Source organism: Bufo bufo, chromosome 8 (assembly GCF_905171765.1).
Source record: "Bufo bufo chromosome 8, aBufBuf1.1, whole genome shotgun sequence".
NCBI lineage: Eukaryota > Metazoa > Chordata > Amphibia > Anura > Bufonidae > Bufo > Bufo bufo.
Genome location: NC_053396.1, coordinates 204,604,880 through 204,624,318, shown reverse-complemented (window position 1 = coordinate 204,624,318; position 19,439 = coordinate 204,604,880).

The following is a 19,439-nucleotide window of genomic DNA, read 5'->3' as shown; positions in this document are numbered from 1 at the left end:
ACCATCTTTCATGCGGCACCCAAAATCCTCATTTGTCAGCAGCACAGTGCTCCGTGTAAATAGGGAAACGAGCCGATGACAATTTGCAACATAAACGGGGGATGAATGATTACAATAACGATCGTTTGTCTCACTTTGACTTCACATTGCATTGGACCCTTTGAAAGGATATCGCTCGGCGCTTATTCTTTGCCCAGCATCGGCCCGTGTAAGAGCATCCTTACCCCTTCTTTTGAAAAACTGACTTGATATTGCAACCATCTAATGTCCATGAGCAGTATTGGTGTCAGCAAAAACTGACCCAAAAGAGACTTGACCCAACTTCCTGACCGCCCTCCCTTGGGGAGCAGCGTGACCTTGGGTTGGTATTCCCATCGCTTGTTTGCGGTGAGAGGTGTAACTTAAAGCAGGGTTCTACCTCCTGTTCTTGTGGCAGAGGAGCCACTGGGCTGGACTGGTGCAGCTCAGAAGCTCCGTCCAATTTTTACAGTTCACTTCTGGAAGGGGTCCAGGAGCAACGTGACCCTGGCCTCCTCTCGTTTGGGGCCTGTCTATGATATACGTGCTATGAATAGGCCCCCGCAAACATATTCCTTACAATTTCACAACATGTCATGGAAAACAGCCTTTACATAAAGATAGTGATCTTGCCTTTTCTGCCCACAATCAGTTTCCTACCTGTCTAATCTACAGCCGTCTGACACGAACCTAACCGGCCTTGTCTTTTACGTAAACCTGCATTTCCCAAATGGCAAGAGGTCACAAAAATGCTGCAACATCAGATTGAACGTCAGCCAAACCTAATCTGATAGACGACATTCCACAGCAATCTGCTCTGTATCAGACATGACAAATCCAAGATAGGCAGCATACTGTCGTCTAACGTGCTCAGCAGAATTAGAAGATGATGTACAGGAATAAAGAAAACATGGCCGCTTTCTTAGAACACAGCGCCACATTTGACCATGGGTCGGGTCTGGTATTTCCACTTAGCTAAAGTGACTGCACAATCCAAATGAAGTAAGCAGCCATGTTTTTCAAATCCTATACAATCCCTTTAAAAGGTGGTATCTGGTTTACAAAAGCCATGATCCTGCTGGGTGGTATGAAAAAAAACAAAAACAAAAAAAACAGGAAGGCCTGAATTACAATTTTTTTCGTTGTTCATCCCACCTCCCCAAAAAAATAAAAAATAATAACCCTGGTGATGGCGGCTCTGATGATAGAAAAATCAGAAAAGGTTATGGCTCTGTGAAAAACCAAAAATAATAACAATAAAAATAACAAAAATCATAAATAAATAATAAAATAATAATACAATAAATAAATAATAAAATAGTAAATGCCTGATGAAATAAGAAAGACATTTTAAAATAATATATAATAACATAATATATAAAATATATAAATACATAAAATAAATAATTATAAGTAAAATAATTAAAATAAATAATAAATTAAATAGTAATTATTTAATAATAATTAAACCCTAATTCTTTGTTGATCCTGTCCCAGCACTTCATAGGTCCCCCATCCCCAATCTCAATACTTGACAGCAGCGTCCAATCAGTGGCAGCATAGCTTGGTGACCTGAAATTTGGTCCTCCTACCACCATGTGGCCAGTAACAGACAGCATGGTGACCACCTAGGTGATGGCAGGACGTGAACATCATAAAAGAAAAAAAAGCAATGCCTAAATTGCTTTTTTTTATTGTTCATCCCACCTTCCCCCCCAAAAAAATAAAAATAAAATAATAACATGAATACGTCAACTTGTCTGCAGAAGACAACCCTAGAGACAGCACTGATGAGAAACAAATTTAAAAATGCTCTGACTCTGTTAAAAAAAAACAACAAAATAATAATAATAATAATAATATTTATTTTATTATTATTATTAACATAATACATGCATGATAAAATAATAAATAGTAAAATAATAAATAAAATAATAAAATAAAATAAATAATACAATAATAAAAAATTAAAATAATAATAATAAAAGTAAAACTCACCTTGTTGCTGCCCTAAATGTGGATATGTGAATGCGGACTATGTCCATTTGCTTTGGAGTTGTAGTAAAATAAAAAAGTATTGGGAGCAGGTCTTTTCTACCCTACAAAAGGAGTCTTCGACGAATTATAACCCGGGGATCTTGACAGTGATTTTGGGATACTATGTGTCAGAAATGGAAACCCTGCTCCGGATCAGACAGATCTGGATGAGGGGACTGATGGTGGCTAAAGCTATGTTGATCAAGCATTGGGGCTCTGTCTCCCCGCCCTCGATAAGTGAGTGGTGCCTATACCTTCAACAAATTAGAATATATGAGGATATCGAAAGGAAACGGAGGGTGGCACGCATGACTGCGTAGCTATATTTAATGTTGTCATTATGTTATAGTCGATTAAATGGAGTGGACGGCAGCCAATGGGGGGGGGGGGGGAAGGGGGGAGGGTATAATTACATTTGTTACTATATTAAGTGTGAACTTATAGTGATCTGTATAATCTAGGTATAATGATGTCGATAATTGTCATATTATGTAGACTGATTTGATCACTATTGGATCACGTATTTATATTGTGGTTTCTAAAATAAAAATAAATACTTATTAAAAAAAAAAAGTAAAACTCACCTTCCTTTGTTGACCCTGCCCCAACTCATTCTGGGTTTCCCATCAATCTCAATAATCACTGGTCTCTGCTGACACAGAAATGTGACCACTGCGTGGAATCAGTGGCAGCCTAGCTCGGTGACCTATAGAGAAGCTGAAATCTGTTACCCTCATGTGGCCAGTAACGGTCAGCTTAGTGACCACATAGGTCGTTGCAGGAGGGGAGTGATCAAGGGTTTCCTGTTTATGCTAAATCTGTGACCAGTACAATAATATACATCCAGGCTTCGGTCTGTAACAAGAGGTATATTGCTAAAAAATGCAGCTGCTATGGGGCCCCTGAAGAGATGCAGCCCAGTAACGATTAGTTATTTCTTATTATTTGCTTCTGGGTTGCAAGAAATCCCTCCAGCAATCAGGCAAGTAGGGAAGTAGCTCAAGGGTCATGGGAAAGGGAGACACAAGGCTCCTGGTGGCAAAACTGGGCACCATAATGAGGAGCACGTTTTGATTTTTGAGCTCTGGGGCCCTCTTTGTTGTTGGCCCTTTCTCTAGGGGTCCAGTGTCAGGGGCTTGTATAGTTTTTCTTTAAATCGTTTTTGTATAGTTTGTATAGTTTTTGTTAGGTATTATTACTTTTGCAAAAAATGCTTTTGTGTCACCGCATTCAAAGACTCATAATGTTTTAATTTTTTGCCAAAAGAGCGGCATGAGGGCTTCTTTTTTGAGGTTTTCATTGGTGCCCTTTTGGGGGTACGCATGACTTTTTGGCCACTTTGTATCCTGTTATTCAGCCTACATTTCCATGCTTCTGGCTTTCTTATCACAATGAATTTGCTCAGCACTGCACTTGTCGTATCTAAGGGAAGCAAATTAAAGATCATTGACATAGAACTGCTGACCCGTAACTTACACTGCAGTGTCTCAGTGTATCCTATGTGATACAGCTTGCAGATTCAGCCTGCATCCCCTGCCTCCTGCTTTTGATAAGTTTCTCCCTGTCGGCTCTTGCAAGCAGGAGGCAGGGGGGAGCAGTGTGAAACAGCATTTTGTAGGATACACCGGAGATTCTGCACATGGCACTCACAGACAATATAGAGAACTGGTACAACTAATCACTGTATGAACTCACCTACTATATCACTGCTCTCCTGGTCTTTTAGATGGGGCAGACATGATACAGATAGGCTCAGGGAGCGTGGAGTTGAGAAGTGTCTGAGCACTGCTAGGTGGAGTTTGAGAGGTGGTGAGGTAATAATCCTGGGGTTCACAGGAAGTCAGCTACACAGGAGAGACTGACCTGCTGTCTACACAGGAGAGCAAACTTTGGACAGGTGGAAAAATGACACTGCTAGAATATCGCTGGATTATATATACACAATAATGACAGATTGTTCCTTTAAAGGGAATCTGTCACCTGGTTTCAGCATATTAAGGTGTTACTACTGCCATGTACAATTAAAATACCTTATTTCCAGCTGTAGTCCAATGTGCCCAGAGGGGCATTATTATCTTAATCTAGAGCCCAGTAACTCCCCCATACAGTGCCCAGCCCGCCTTTCTTTAGAGCCCAAGCACGCCTCTTCCAGCACAAGTAACTGCCCACACCCGAACTCTTTGCTACCGCCCTCCTCCGCTATGTGAAATCTCACGCAGGCGCAGTACCGCAGACTGCCTGCGCCTGCGCGATGTAGAAGCTCCTGAGGGCAACAGCTTCAAATGTGTCACTGGGCATCACTAAGAGCCGGCAGCAGCCATCATCTGTTTGAAGATCTAGCACAAAATCTCGTGTGGCCCGTGAGGACGGGACATGATTTAGAGCGGGATCTTCAATCAAGATGGCGGTTCATTTTTGATTCATTCTTTTGAAGGACTTGAAGGGTCACTGAGCTTTTACAAAACTTTTGATATGTTATAGAGACATATCAAAGGCTTTGATCGGTGGGGGTCTGAGCGCTGAGACCCCCGTGGATCGATAGAGCGAGGAGAGAGAAGCGCTCACGTGTCGTGCTCTCTCTCTCCTCGCTGCAGAAGACAGAATCAAGACAGACCCATAGACTTTCTATCGAGTCCATCTCCTAATCTGTAAGCGTTCCTCTCAGCATTTAGACCCTTACTGATCAACACCTTTGATATGTTTCTATGATGTGTCAAAAGTTTTGTGAAAGCTCAGTGACCCTTGAAGAAATGACACTTACTCGATAGCAATGCGCTGCGCGTCACCTCCACAGAGCACAGGGCTGGTCTGTGGTGAGGCAGCGCTGCTGCAGACGGTGCTTGTGGTCCTGCTCTCGGACTACTGCTCTGCAAAGGTGTGAAAAATGAGTAGAGACCTGAAAAACAGGAAGGCAACAACAAAGGGACGTACAAGTGCGATGACCACAAACCAACAACTAGGCCGTGAATTATAACTGATTCACGCTATGATAACTAAAGGAGGTGTTTAGTTTTCAAACCCTATATTGAACCCCTCCCTGTCCAGGAGCCTATTTAGCCAATGTGGAGACCCCACCACCCATCCATTACACAAGCAAAACATTGATATCAGTGCTGTGTAATGCTCCTTTTGCCCTGTGGAGGCGCTGCAGGGGAATTGAGCCTTTACTGCCAAACTCCACCCCCCACAGATTACAGCTAAGGGTCCCAGCAGCAGAGCACCCTTTGGTCAGCTTATCTCTGGGGCTGTGGCGTACATAGAGAAGTAAGGGCCCCATAGCAAGGATCAAACCAGGCCCCCAGGCAAGGATCTGCCTAAACCCTTTTCAATGACCCTTGGGCCATTTTCCACTGCCTCATTTGCTAAAAGTTGTTCCATTAGAGCAGGGATGGGCAAACTGCGGCAATCCAGCTGTTGTAAAACTACAACTCCCAGTATGCCCAGTTTGCCTACAGCTATCAGCCTGTTTTACAACAGCTGGAGAGCCGCAGTTTTCCCATCCCTGCTCTAGAGGGTAAAATTCTGACCAAGTTTTCACTTCCAGAAGAAGAGGAGATAATCCCAACTAAGCCCCCTCTTGACCTGGGTCCCATAGCAGTGGCATGGTCTGCCGCTATGGTAGTTACACCCCTGCTCTGGGGACGGGGACTCTTCTTACAAAAAGAAATTGTCCAAAATGGAGAACCCCTTTAAAGTGGGGTTTTACTACATAGACAGATTAGGAGAAAGCAGGGCCTGTGCATGTCTATGAAGCCGGGGTGACTCTGTGACATAGGTGTAACTGTAGCCATAGGACTTGCTATGGGGTCCAGAGCTTGTGGAGGCCCAATCAGGTGTTCCTTTTTATGGGGAATAACCATATGGTGGCTTTTTGCTATAATCTGGGTTTTCTGATATATGGCGCTCTATACACACCTTTAATTTTTGCTGTTTTCATTTTCTTACACTAGCAGGTGGGGGGCGTCCATCTTATTTCGCTATGGGGCCCCATGAATCATAGTTATGCCCCTGCTCTGTGACTATACGAGTATCCGAGATTGCAGAGAATTATGGGGGTGGGGTGGAAGGGAAATGGGTGTGACAAGTAACCATGGGGCCCCATAGCAAAACTAGAAATGGGGGTCACGTCTAGTCTATGATTATTTTACTGTCCGTGCTGCATGGCGCCAAACATTTGCACCCCAATTTGCGGGACACTGAAGTCCCACCCATTTCCTGCTCACAAAACGTCCAGGGAACGCCCACTTTTATGTATACTTCTATAAGCCACACCCATTTGTGGCCCATTTTGCAGCGCGATGCAACGAACACTGGACTGTCGGGAGGTATGTACAAGCTGGGTGGTTTTGGTAGAAACTGGAGGCATCACTATGGGTGTAGCGTACCCCGAGATTGACAAAAGAAGGGTCTGTGTTTCTTAGTAGAAAGGTGCTCTGTAAACCTTAAAAATGGCTGACCGTGGTCACAACTTCCTGTGTTCTTAGTAGGAGGAGCAGCTCTGGAGCACAAACTGCTGCTCAAGTGGAATTATATGCAGATAAAGGGACTGGGAACAATACGGGTCCTGTTATAAGTAAATGGGGGGATTTATCAAACTGGTGTAAAGGAAAAGTGGTTTAGTTGCTAATAGCAACCAATCAGATTCTGCCTTTCATTTTCCCAAGGAGCTATGAAAAATGAAAGGTGGGATCTGATTGGTTGCTAGGGGCAACTAAACCACTTTCCCTTTCCACCGGTTTTGATAAATGTTCTCCAGAATGTCCTTCAGCCTGTCGGCTCGGGTGGAAGCCTGTTCCTGGAGATACACTACATAAGAAATGTTTGGCTGCTGCGACTAATTAATTCTCCATGCCGAATATTCAGAACAATAAAGTAGAAAAAGTTTTCCGTCTCGGGGGGTGAGGTTCAGTCTGGGATCTGCGAGTCTAGATCTTATCAGGTTTTAAGTACACGTCAGCCAGACTGGAGGATTCGGCGAGGCATTGTATGCTAATAGGACGATACCTCGGGGAGTATAGTGAACACCACGCAAAGTAAACACGAGGTGAAAGTTGACAGTGTTAGGGTCCATTTACACGTCCGCAAAACACGGACACCGGCCATGTGCGTCCCGCATTTTGCGGACCGCACATGGCCGGCACTATAATAGAAATGCCTTTTCTTGTCCGTGTCTGCAGACAAGAATAGGACATGTTCTATTTTTTGGTGGAACGGAAGTGCGGATGCGGACGGCACACTGTGTGCTGTCCGCATCTTTTCCTGCCCCATTGTAAAAATGATATAGGGGAGGGGGGGACATTTATAAAAAATGGTACTAAGGAAAACCGGCTTAGGCTACTTTCATATGTTCGTACTAATTCCGTCAGAGAATGGAACTGCCAGAGTTCTCCGGATCCGGCACTGTGCCCGACGGCCCCATTAACTCATTAACTATAATGGGGTCTGGCAAAAATAAAGAGAATTGGCCGGACAGAAACCACCGCATGCTTCGGTTTGTGTCTGGCGATTCCTGGCATTCCCTGCCGGAACTGGCGGCCCACCCTGCTAGCCTTAGTTGCCCATAGCAACCAATCAGATTCCACCTTTCATTTTCCAAAGGAGCTCTGAAAAATAAAAGATGGAATCTGATTGGTTGCTCTGGGCAACAAAATCATTTTTCCAAGTTTTGATAAATCTCCCCGGCCATACCCTTCAGTCCAACGGTCGGACCACCACCCATAAGCCCAAGGCCGGCTCAAGATATTCGTGGGCCCTTGGTCAACAGAATCCCACTAGGCATCATGTCTTCTTGACCCTCATCTCGATGAGTGTAGACCTGGTTAATGGTCATGGACCCCCTGGTTTTGTTGGTGGTGACATCTCTCCTGACTTGTTCGGTACCGAGGTTCTCTTACGGAGGCAGACATACTTCACGACTGTCGTAAAGCAGCGCTAGATCTGGATGTTCAGGGGATCGGTGGAGGACCATGCCGGTCATACTTCTACACATGCCATAAGACTATATATACTGTACACTGACAGCAGAGGGCGTCTGCGCAAGAAGAATGTGTAGACCTCAATCACGTGAGCATCTCAATAAATTACAATATCATCCAAAATGTTATTTATATCAGGAATTCAATTCAAAAAGCGAACCTCATATATTCTATAGATGCATTACACAGAGTGATCGATTTCAAACGATTATTTCTTGTAAGGCTGATGATTTGGGTTTACATTAGCTGTAAGCCATAAAGTCAGGATCTCAGAAAATCGGAATATTGTGAAAAACTTCAATTTTGTAGAATCATGGTATCACACTCTAATCAGTTAATCAACACAAAAAAACTACAAAGGTTTCCTAAGCCTTTAAATGGTCCCTCAGTCTGGTTTAGTAGGCTTCACAATCACATGGAAGACTGCTGGCTACACAGTTGTCCAGAAGACAGTCACTAAGGGGTAGCCACAAAAGGTCATTGCTAAAGAAGCTGGCTGTTTTCAACCGCATGCCACTCACACATAAGGACACATGCCACATACGCACCACTCACACATAAGGGTAAAGTCCGCAGTGTAGCGGGGCTGTCATGGAAATGAATAGGGTCACAATGCGACTTGCATGTTTGCTGCAAATGTGCAGCAAATGTGTGAGTCGCGCTGTGACCCCATTCCTATGGAAGCCTCGCTACACTGCAATACTTGTAGATACAGTGTAGAAGTACCCTGAGACATACTGTAGGAGGCACATATCCCACATACTCACCACTCACATCTAGGCAGCACACACGCCACTAACACATAGGCTACGCACCACTTACAGTAGAACTCATGGTGCTCTCTCATGCTGGACATGTTCTGTCTACTTGCACAGGTCCCAGACGCACAATAGACATATGATGCACATGTGCCACTCGCCAATGGACATTTGCTGTACATGTGTCACTCACCAAATGGAGATATGATGCACTCGTGCCACCTGCACAATGGACATATGATTCACTCGTGCAATGGAGATATGATGCATTCGTGCCACTCACACAACGGACATATGATGCACTCGTGCCACTCACACAATGGACATATGATGCACTTGTGCCACTCACACAATGGACATATGATGCACTCATGCCACTCACACAATGGACATATGATGCACTCGTGCCACTCGCACAATTAACATATGATGCACTCATGCCACTCGCACAATGGACATATGATGCACTCATGCCACTCACACAATGGACATATGATGCACTCGTGCAATGGACATATGATGCAATCATGCCACTCACACAATGGACATATGATGCACTCGTGCCACTTGCACAATGGAGATATGATGCATTCGTGCCACTCACACAATGGACATATGATGCACTCATGCCACTCACACAATGGACATATGATGCACTCGTGCCACTTGCACAATGGAGATATGATGCATTCGTGCCACTCACACAATGAACATATGATGCACTCGTGCCACTCACACAATGGACATATGATGTACTCGTGCCACTTGCACAATGGAGATATGATGCACTCGTGCCACTCGCACAATGGACATATGATGCACTCGTGCCACTCACACAATGGACATATGATGCACTCGTGCCACTCGCACAATGGACATATGATGCACTCATGCCACTCGCACAATGGACATATGATGCACTCGTGCCACTCACACAATGGAGATATGATGCACTCATGCCACTCACACAATGGACATATGATGCACTCGTGCCACTCGCACAATTAACATATGATGCACTCATGCCACTCGCACAATGGACATATGATGCACTCATGCCACTCACACAATGGACATATGATGCACTCGTGCCACTCACACAATGGACATATGATGCACTCGTGCCACTTGCACAATGGAGATATGATGCATTCGTGCCACTCACACAATGAACATATGATGCACTCGTGCCACTCACACAATGGACATATGATGTACTCGTGCCACTTGCACAATGGAGATATGATGCACTCGTGCCACTCGCACAATGGACATATGATGCACTCGTGCCACTCACACAATGGACATATGATGCACTCGTGCCACTCACACAATGAACATATGATGCACTCATGCCACTCGCACAATGAACATATGATGCACTCATGCCACTCGCACAATGGACATATGATGCACTCGTGCCACTCACACAATGGAGATATGATGCACTCATGCCACTCACACAATGGACATATGATGCACTCGTGCCACTTGCACAATGGAGATATGATGCATTCGTGCCACTCACACAATGGACATATGATGCACTCGTGCCACTCGCACAATGGACATATGATGCACTCGTGCCACTCGCACAATGGACATATGATGCACTCATGCCACTCGCACAATGGACATATGATGCACTCGTGCCACTCACACAATGGACATATGATGCACTCGTGCCACTCACACAATGAACATATGATGCACTCATGCCACTCGCACAATGAACATATGATGCACTCATGCCACTCGCACAATGGAAATATGATGCACTCGTGCCACTCACACAATGGAGATATGATGCACTCATGCCACTCACACAATGGACATATGATGCACTCGTGCCACTTGCACAATGGAGATATGATGCATTCGTGCCACTCACACAATGGACATATGATGCACTCGTGCCACTCGCACAATGGACATATGATGCACTCGTGCCACTCACACAATGGACATATGATGCACTCGTGCCACTCACACAATGGAGATATGATGCACTCATGCCACTCACACAATGGACATATGATGCACTCGTGCCACTTGCACAATGGAGATATGATGCATTCGTGCCACTCACACAATGGACATATGATGCACTCGTGCCACTCGCACAATGGACATATGATGCACTCGTGCCACTCGCACAATGGACATATGATGCACTCATGCCACTCGCACAATGGACATATGATGCACTCGTGCCACTCACACAATGGACATATGATGCACTCGTGCCACTCACACAATGGACATATGATGCACTCGTGCCACTCGCACAATGAACATATGATGCACTCATGCCACTCGCACAATGAACATATGATGCACTCATGCCACTCGCACAATGGAAATATGATGCACTCATGCCACTCGCACAATGGACATATGATGCACTCATGCCACTCGCACAATGAACATATGATGCACTCATGCCACTCGCACAATGGACATATGATGCACTCGTGCCACTCACACAATGGAGATATGATGCACTCATGCCACTCACACAATGGACATATGATGCACTCGTGCCACTTGCACAATGGAGATATGATGCATTCGTGCCACTCACACAATGGACATATGATGCACTCGTGCCACTCGCACAATGGACATATGATGCACTCGTGCCACTCACACAATGGACATATGATGCACTCATGCCACTCGCACAATGGACATATGATGCACTCGTGCCACTCACACAATGGACATATGATGCACTCGTGCCACTCGCACAATGAACATATGATGCACTCATGCCACTCGCACAATGAACATATGATGCACTCATGCCACTCACACAATGGACATATGATGCACTCGTGCCACTCACACAATGGACATATGATGCACTCATGCCACTCGCACAATGAACATATGATGCACTCATGCCACTCGCACAATGGACATATGATGCACTCATGCCACTCGCACAATGAACATATGATGCACTCATGCCACTCGCACAATGGACATATGATGCACTCGTGCCACTCACACAATGGAGATATGATGCACTCATGCCACTCGCACAATGGAGATATGATGCACTCATGCCACTCGCACAATGGACATATGATGCACTCATGCCACTCGCACAATGGACATATGATGCACTCGTGCCACTCGCACAATTAACATATGATGCACTCATGCCACTCGCACAATGGACATATGATGCACTCATGCCACTCGCACAATGGACATATGATGCACTCGTGCCACTCGCACAATGGACATATGATGCACTCATGCCACTCGCACAATGGACATATGATGCACTCGTGCCACTCACACAATGGAGATATGATGCACTCATGCCACTCGCACAATGGACCGAATACTTTTAATGTTTTTGATTTGTTTGGGCCACACACATCATGTTAAACTATGGTAAAAACATTCTATCTTGGTTGACAATGACCACGAAATCCCTTCCCCCGTTAGAAGTGGGTCACGCTCATACCTGTATGTGATCACCGGATGTGCTTTCACATGAGTGTTTTTAGAAATGGCGTCTTCTTTACAAGTGCGATGCAGATTAGCTCTATTGGCAATCTCTATCACAGCAAGCCCAAAAAAAATCGTATTTGCTACTTTCCAAGATCCAGCAGATCTTGGGCCATAAACCTTTCATTTCTGTTGGTTTCAGTGGCATCTACTGACATTTTAGTGTTTTAGGACTTATTGTTGTGGACACGGGAAGGACCCTTCATTTTCCTTGGTGATAACCAGAGCCATATTATGTTATGTGCTCAACCATCCCCATTAAAATAGGTAATCAAAATGCGCCATGCCTCCACAATACGGCATGAGATGGAAGGTGCCACAGTGTTTTTCTCACAGATTCCATATGAATCTAGGGGTGCCACGAAAAATATTCTCGTTTTCTAACCAGCACCTGGATGTGAATACTTTTGTAATTTCATGTAATTAAAAATTTAGTATAGCCAGTGAGTTATTCAATGAAATCTATCTGTATAGCATCCAAAACACTTTAGACCTTAAGGGCTCATGCACACGACCGTATGCCCTCCGAGACATACGTCTGTGAGCGGGCCATATGTCCCGGAGCGGCATACATCGTGCAGGTTACTATGATACTGTGCGCATCGGGCCGCCCGCGGAACTATTGTCCCGCACTGATAAGATCATATGAGTGCGGGACAGGGCGGCCTAGTAACCTATGATGCTGTGCGCTCCCGTGCGCGCTATGTATGCCGCTCCAGGACAAATGGCCCGCTCACGGACCGTATGTCTCGGAGGGCATACAGTCGTGTGCATGAGCCCTAAAGGTGACCCAGGATTATTCAAAAGTGCTTACTTCGATAGCCGAAGGCTATCCAATTCCTGTTTAAGGTCATTTTACTTTAATTTAAAACATAACATTTATTATTCACTTTAAGAATTACAAACTTGCCCAATAAAGAAAAAGTTAAAAATGAAAGGTGACCATGTGAGTTTTTTATTTTCTTCTTACTGTTTACATGCTTATTTCTCCGTCCATCTCACCCAGGTGGACGCACATGCTCAGTTCCATCCTTCAACTGCCCCCCGATCTGTGATAAGGCCTCTTTTACACGACCAGTATTTTTGCATCACTATTTGTAAGACAAATCCAGGAGTGGGTCCAAAAGACGGAAGAGGAACAAATATTTCTATTATACCCTTTCTCTGTAGGTTCCACTTCTGATTTTGGCTTACAAAATACTGATGCAAATACTAACCGTGTAAAACAGGCCATAGGGGGAGAGCTGGAGCAGAAAGGGCATGATGCCCCCTGACCTACAGCAAAAAGGGAACGCCCCCTGAGCTACCAGCTTGATATAAATCTAGCAGAGCAATTGGAACAATGAATGGGAAGATCTCTGGATCCATGTGAGGTACACATGGGATAATCCCCTTTAAAGATCCGAATTCTAAAGTCCCCAACCCATATGTATAGCTCCTGGGCACCAATGAAAAATTGGTAACAGCCCTTAGGCAAGTTTCACACTAGCGCTAGGGATCCGGCAGGCTGTTCTGGCAGGAAACAGCCTGCCATATCTCTCTGCATTGTCAGAAGTCCGGCCCCATTAATATGTGCGTTTTTTTTTCCAGCGGATTCTTTGCATATTTGCAGGAATCGGTCCGGATTTCCACCTGTCCCCATTATAGTTAATGGGGCCGGATAGAGACTTACAAGCTTCCAGCAATGGCTTCTGGATTGCAAACGCTAGTGTGAAACTAGTCTTACCGACCATGGGCCATTCATAATTCTGGTGTCCTCTAAGCACAGGAACCTTTGGGTCCTCTCAGGCACCAGGATCCAGAGTGTCCGCTACAATTACACCCCCTATAGGAACGCCCCTGATTGTATTGCAGTACCCCGGTGCAGGGGGTATCTGCATATAAGTTTGTTCATTAAGTAATGCATTGTATACCGTGTTATGTATTGTACCCAGTATAGTGTACTTGGATGGCAAATCATGGTTAACAAACCCTGGCTCAGCTCTTGTAGGAGGTTAGATGGGGGCTGGTCCCACCCCTAACCTTTAGAGAGAGTCTAGACTGGAGTTTGAGAGGAGAAGGAAGCAAAGTCCATGGGCTCCTTCTTCTAGAGGCTAACAGATCTCTGCAAGATCTACAGAACGAGAAGGAATGTCTGCATGGCCAAGTATATGAGTCAGTAAGGTAATCTGCTACTACAGCCATTCAGACCTTACTGCAGTGCAGGGACACCGTTACCTTTCATACCTGGCCAGATGTGCTATCAAAACCCTGTATCCCTCAGTGGACATTACTGCTGGAGTACTATTGTCCGCCATAGATTCTACTACTAGAGAGGCAAGAGGGCCATAACTCCCATCTTTGCCTAAAACCATACATTGCATCTGTGCTTTGCTATAGTTGGATGTACTACAACTCCTATTTTGCACTACAGTAAAGAGAGTAATACAGTACACTACACTACAGTAATTTATTCTATCTCTGACCTGGTTTCCTGACTCCTGCACCATACGGCAGCCATTGCACTCTACATGCCTTGCATTGCACTCATCCAAACATTTAACATGGGCACCCCAGCTACCATCAGGCAGGAGCCCCAGAATAAGGGTGCACCCTCCTTTCACTGCATGGCCCTAAGGAGCAACGGTGTGAGGACAGGTGCCATGATTGACTGGGACGGCCAGAACCACTGCCACGCTCTGGCTCCTCCTGGGTCGCTGCAGTACCACCACCAGTCCAATCCAGGGCTTCATCCATAAATGCAGTTCTAGGAAACACTTTGCCCATAGTAACCAATCTGATTTCCGAGGACATATTTCACAATGACGGACTGGAATAAATGGGATTGGTTGCTATGATAACACTAACTTTCGGAATGAAAACCATGACCTCCTGATCTATTGCCAAAAAAACATTGAAATGACGGCTCCACAGGTGAGGAACCATCTTGTTCTTGGGTAATCTGTGGCAAGTCTTCATTTGTCCTCCTCTATCTCACCCTCTACAGCCTCCTCCTGTATTACAGTCATCCAGAATCCAAAATCCTTAAGTGTTCACGAAGGAGACTTCACGACCATCAACTGCACGTTTAACCACGGGAACGAGCATCTCGCCGCCAGTGCCGAATTCTTCAGAATGCCGGACGATAGGAACCCCATGAGCAACTCCTCAGATGGGCGTATCGTTTTCACACCCACTGACACTTCTCTTACCATGACCATCCATCGTGCCACCATTTGTGACTCGGGAACGTATGTCTGCAAGGTGAAGTTCCTTTATGGTACGCTCTTTATGGGCGAAGGAACCATTTTAGATGTAATAGGTAAGTGATTTATAATGTCATAGTACATTTCATTTATAGATAATTTATCATTTTTCACACGTTTTATACAGGATTCCCATTTATATACATTTCTCCACCGGATACGCCATTAATATCTGATAGTTGCAGCTTCCAGATGCAGGACCTGCTTCCATCTTGAGAACAGGACCCTGTCTTGCAGCTTCCGATGTCCCTAATCCCCGGTGTCTAGTAGATTATTATTATTAATAATCCATTATATTCCACTATAACCCATGGATATTATTAATAACCACTAGTCACCAATATCCCTAGTGTTTAGTGGATTATTATGTGGATTTTTAATTATATCCTTGGTATCTAGTAGGTTAATAATATAATCATCAATGTCTAGTGGATTATTAATACATCCCTGTATCTAGTAGATTTTTAATAATATCCTTAGGGACTAGTAGGTTAATAATATAATCCCTGGTGTCTTGTGGATAATAAATAGCCCTGGTGTCTAGTGGATTATTAAAGGGAACCTGTCATCAACGTTATGCTACCCATACTAACGGCAGAATACAGTAGAGACCGGTGAGTTGATTTCTGCGGTCGGTCATTTATAAGTTAAAAGTAAGTGGTTGCTGAGAACCAACATCACAATCATTGCAGACTGGGCCTGGAAAAGAGTCACGGCCACCTGAGAAGAGTCCTGGTTGTTCATAATCTCCTGCTCTCTCGCCCATCTGCTGATGGTTGTCAGTTCTCTCCTAGAGAGAAAGGGAGAAAACTCGGTATTAGACTGTCAGTCATCAGCAGGTGGCAGGAGAGCAGGAATTATGAATAACCAGGACTCTTCTCAGGTGGCCGTGACTCTTTTCCAGGCCCAGTCTGCAATGATTATGATGTTGGTTCTCGGCAACAACTTAGGTTTAACTTATAAATGACAGATCGCTGAAATCAGCTCACAGGTCTCTACTTTATACTGCCGTTAGTATGGGTAGCATAACGTTGATGACAGGTTCCCTTTAATTACATCCTTGGGGACTAAAAGATTTTTAATAACATCCCTGGTGTCTAGTGGATTATTAATAATATCCATGGTGTCTAGTGGAATATTAATAATATCCCTGGTGTCTAGTGGATTATTAATAATATCCATGGTGTCTAGTGGATTATTAATAATATCCCTGGTGTCTAGTGGATTATTAATAATATCCCTGGTGTCTAGTGGATTATTAATAATATCCCTGGTGTCTAGTGGATTATTAATAATATCCCTGGTGTCTAGTGGATTATTAAAACCATCCCTTGTGTTTTGTGGATTATTATCAAAGAGGACCTTTCATCTGTTTAACCCTAGTCTAATTAGGGTCTTACCTTATAGGGCGGCCTCCACTGATGCCATCAGACTCCCCCCCCCCCCCCCGTTGATTTTGGCGCCTTATATTCTAATTAGCTGACTTGGTTATACTAGGCGGAGATTGGAGCGATTCTCTTCTCCCTGGCTGTGAGCGCATCCAATCAGAGCACACCGCTCATAGCCGGGGAGGAGCTCATTCTCTCTCTTTGAAAAAAAATAAATAAATAGTGCGATGACATCAGTGGGGGGCCGCCCTATAAGGTAAGACCCTAATTAGACTACGGTTAAACAGATGAAAGGTCCTCTTTAATAATTCACAAGACACTATTGATATTATTTATAATCACTGGACACCATGGAATAATATTATTGATGTCTAGTGGATTAATAAATATTCCTTGTGTCAAGTAACAGGAATATTCCTAGTGTCTAGAGTATTAATAACAGCTTTGGTGTCTAGTAGGTTATTAATAATATTACTGGTGTCTAATGGATTATTACTAATATATCTGGTGTCTACTAGTGGATTATTAATAATATCCCTGGTGTCTAGTGGATTGTGAAAAACATCCCTGGTGTCTAGTGGATTATTAACATCCCTGGTGTCTAGTGGATTATTAATAACATCCCTGGTGTCTAGTGGATTATTAATAAGACCCCTGGTGTCTAGTGGATTATTAATAACATCCCTGGTGTCTAGTGGATTAATAACATCCCTGGTGTCTAGTGGATTATTAACATCCCTGGTGTCTAGTGGATTATTAACATCCCTGGTGTCTAGTGGATTATTAATAACATCCCTGGTGTCTAGTGGATTATTAATAACATCCCTGGTGTCTAGTGGATTATTAATAACATCCCTGGTGTCTAGTGGATTATTAATAAGACCCCTGGTGTCTAGTGGATTGTGAATAACATCCCTGGTGTCTAGTGGATTAATATTAACATCCCTGGTGTCTAGTGGATTATTAACATCCCTGGTGTCTAGTGGATTATTAATAACATCCCTGGTGTCTAGTGGATTATTAATAACATCCCTGGTGTCTAGTGGATTATTAATAACATCCCTGGTGTCTAGTGGATTATTAATAACATCCCTGGTGTCTAGTGGATTGTGAATAACATCCCTGGTGTCTAGTGGATTATTAATAACATCCCTGGTGTCTAGTGGATTATTAATAACATCCCTGGTGTCTAGTGGATTATTAATAACATCCCTGGTGTCTAGTGGATTGTGAATAACATCCCTGGTGTCTAGTGGATTATTAATAACATCCCTGGTGTCTTGTGGATTATTAATAATATCCCTGGTGTCTAATGTTCTAATAGTTTAATCCCTGTTATTTAGTATCCTTGGTGGCTACTGATGGCTTTAATATTTTTTTTTACAGCATCTAAAAATACAACTACTGGAACAAAAAAAGAATCTTTCAGCGCCCAAACCATCGCGGAACTGATTCGCATTAGCCTCATGATGGTGCTCATCATCCTTTCCTTTATATTACTTTGCAAATTTTGGTAAAGCTGTCCGATGCAAAACACTTAAAATATTCTGGATTATGTATGTAAAAAAAAAGGACATTTCTGATGACAGAAGAGGAGCTTATACATTAAAGGACATGGCCAGTAAGAAAATATTGCATCCGATAGACTCATCTCCACCAGGCGATACCTTTCCAGTTCATGGTTCTGGATGGGGTTGAAGATGTTTCTGCACAAACTATCCAGAGGAACGACACCCAGCACCCCCACCGATCAGCTGTTACCTGCAGCCACAGCTCCATGAAGTAGACCATGCATGGAGCCAGAACACCACAGCTCCATACACTGTGTAGGTGACATTCTCAGGTCAGCTCAGCGCCTATTCACGTGAATGGGATGCGAGCTGCAGGAACCCAGCAGCATGGCCACTACACTGTGGACCCAGTCTTCTGCTTCCAGCAATGTCCACGGTGTTATTCCTGGGGCTGGGGGCTGTTTGGTGGATACCTACTGATCTAATATTGATGACCTGTCCTGATCAGTGAACTCTGCCAATAGGTCATCAATATCTAGACCTGGATGACCCCTTTAATATGTGCAATATATTTATGAAAGTTCTCTTCACAGAGTGCTGGTAGACTATGAAATGAACTGGGGCACCATGGGGCACAGGCAAAGGGGGGGGGGGGGGGGGGGGGGGGGGATACAGACACAGCTAAATGTGACGATCGCAGGCCATCACAGGTACCTGGGGTACATGCCTCTGGTGCCCAATGCTAAACCAACTTCTAGAAATAACAAGAAAAAGTCAAGGGCATCTGCAAGCTCCTAAAACAAACAGACTTGTAGACATTTGCGATCATTCACACCTTGATTTTGACCATCTTTCAGCTGAGTGGTGGGGTTTGAAGAGGACCTATCAGTGTAAAGACAATGGTATTATTTCTAAAATATGCTTTATTACAGGCAGGGTTTAATATTCCTTGTGGAGAAGGGCTTACACTGCAGCCAGTTGC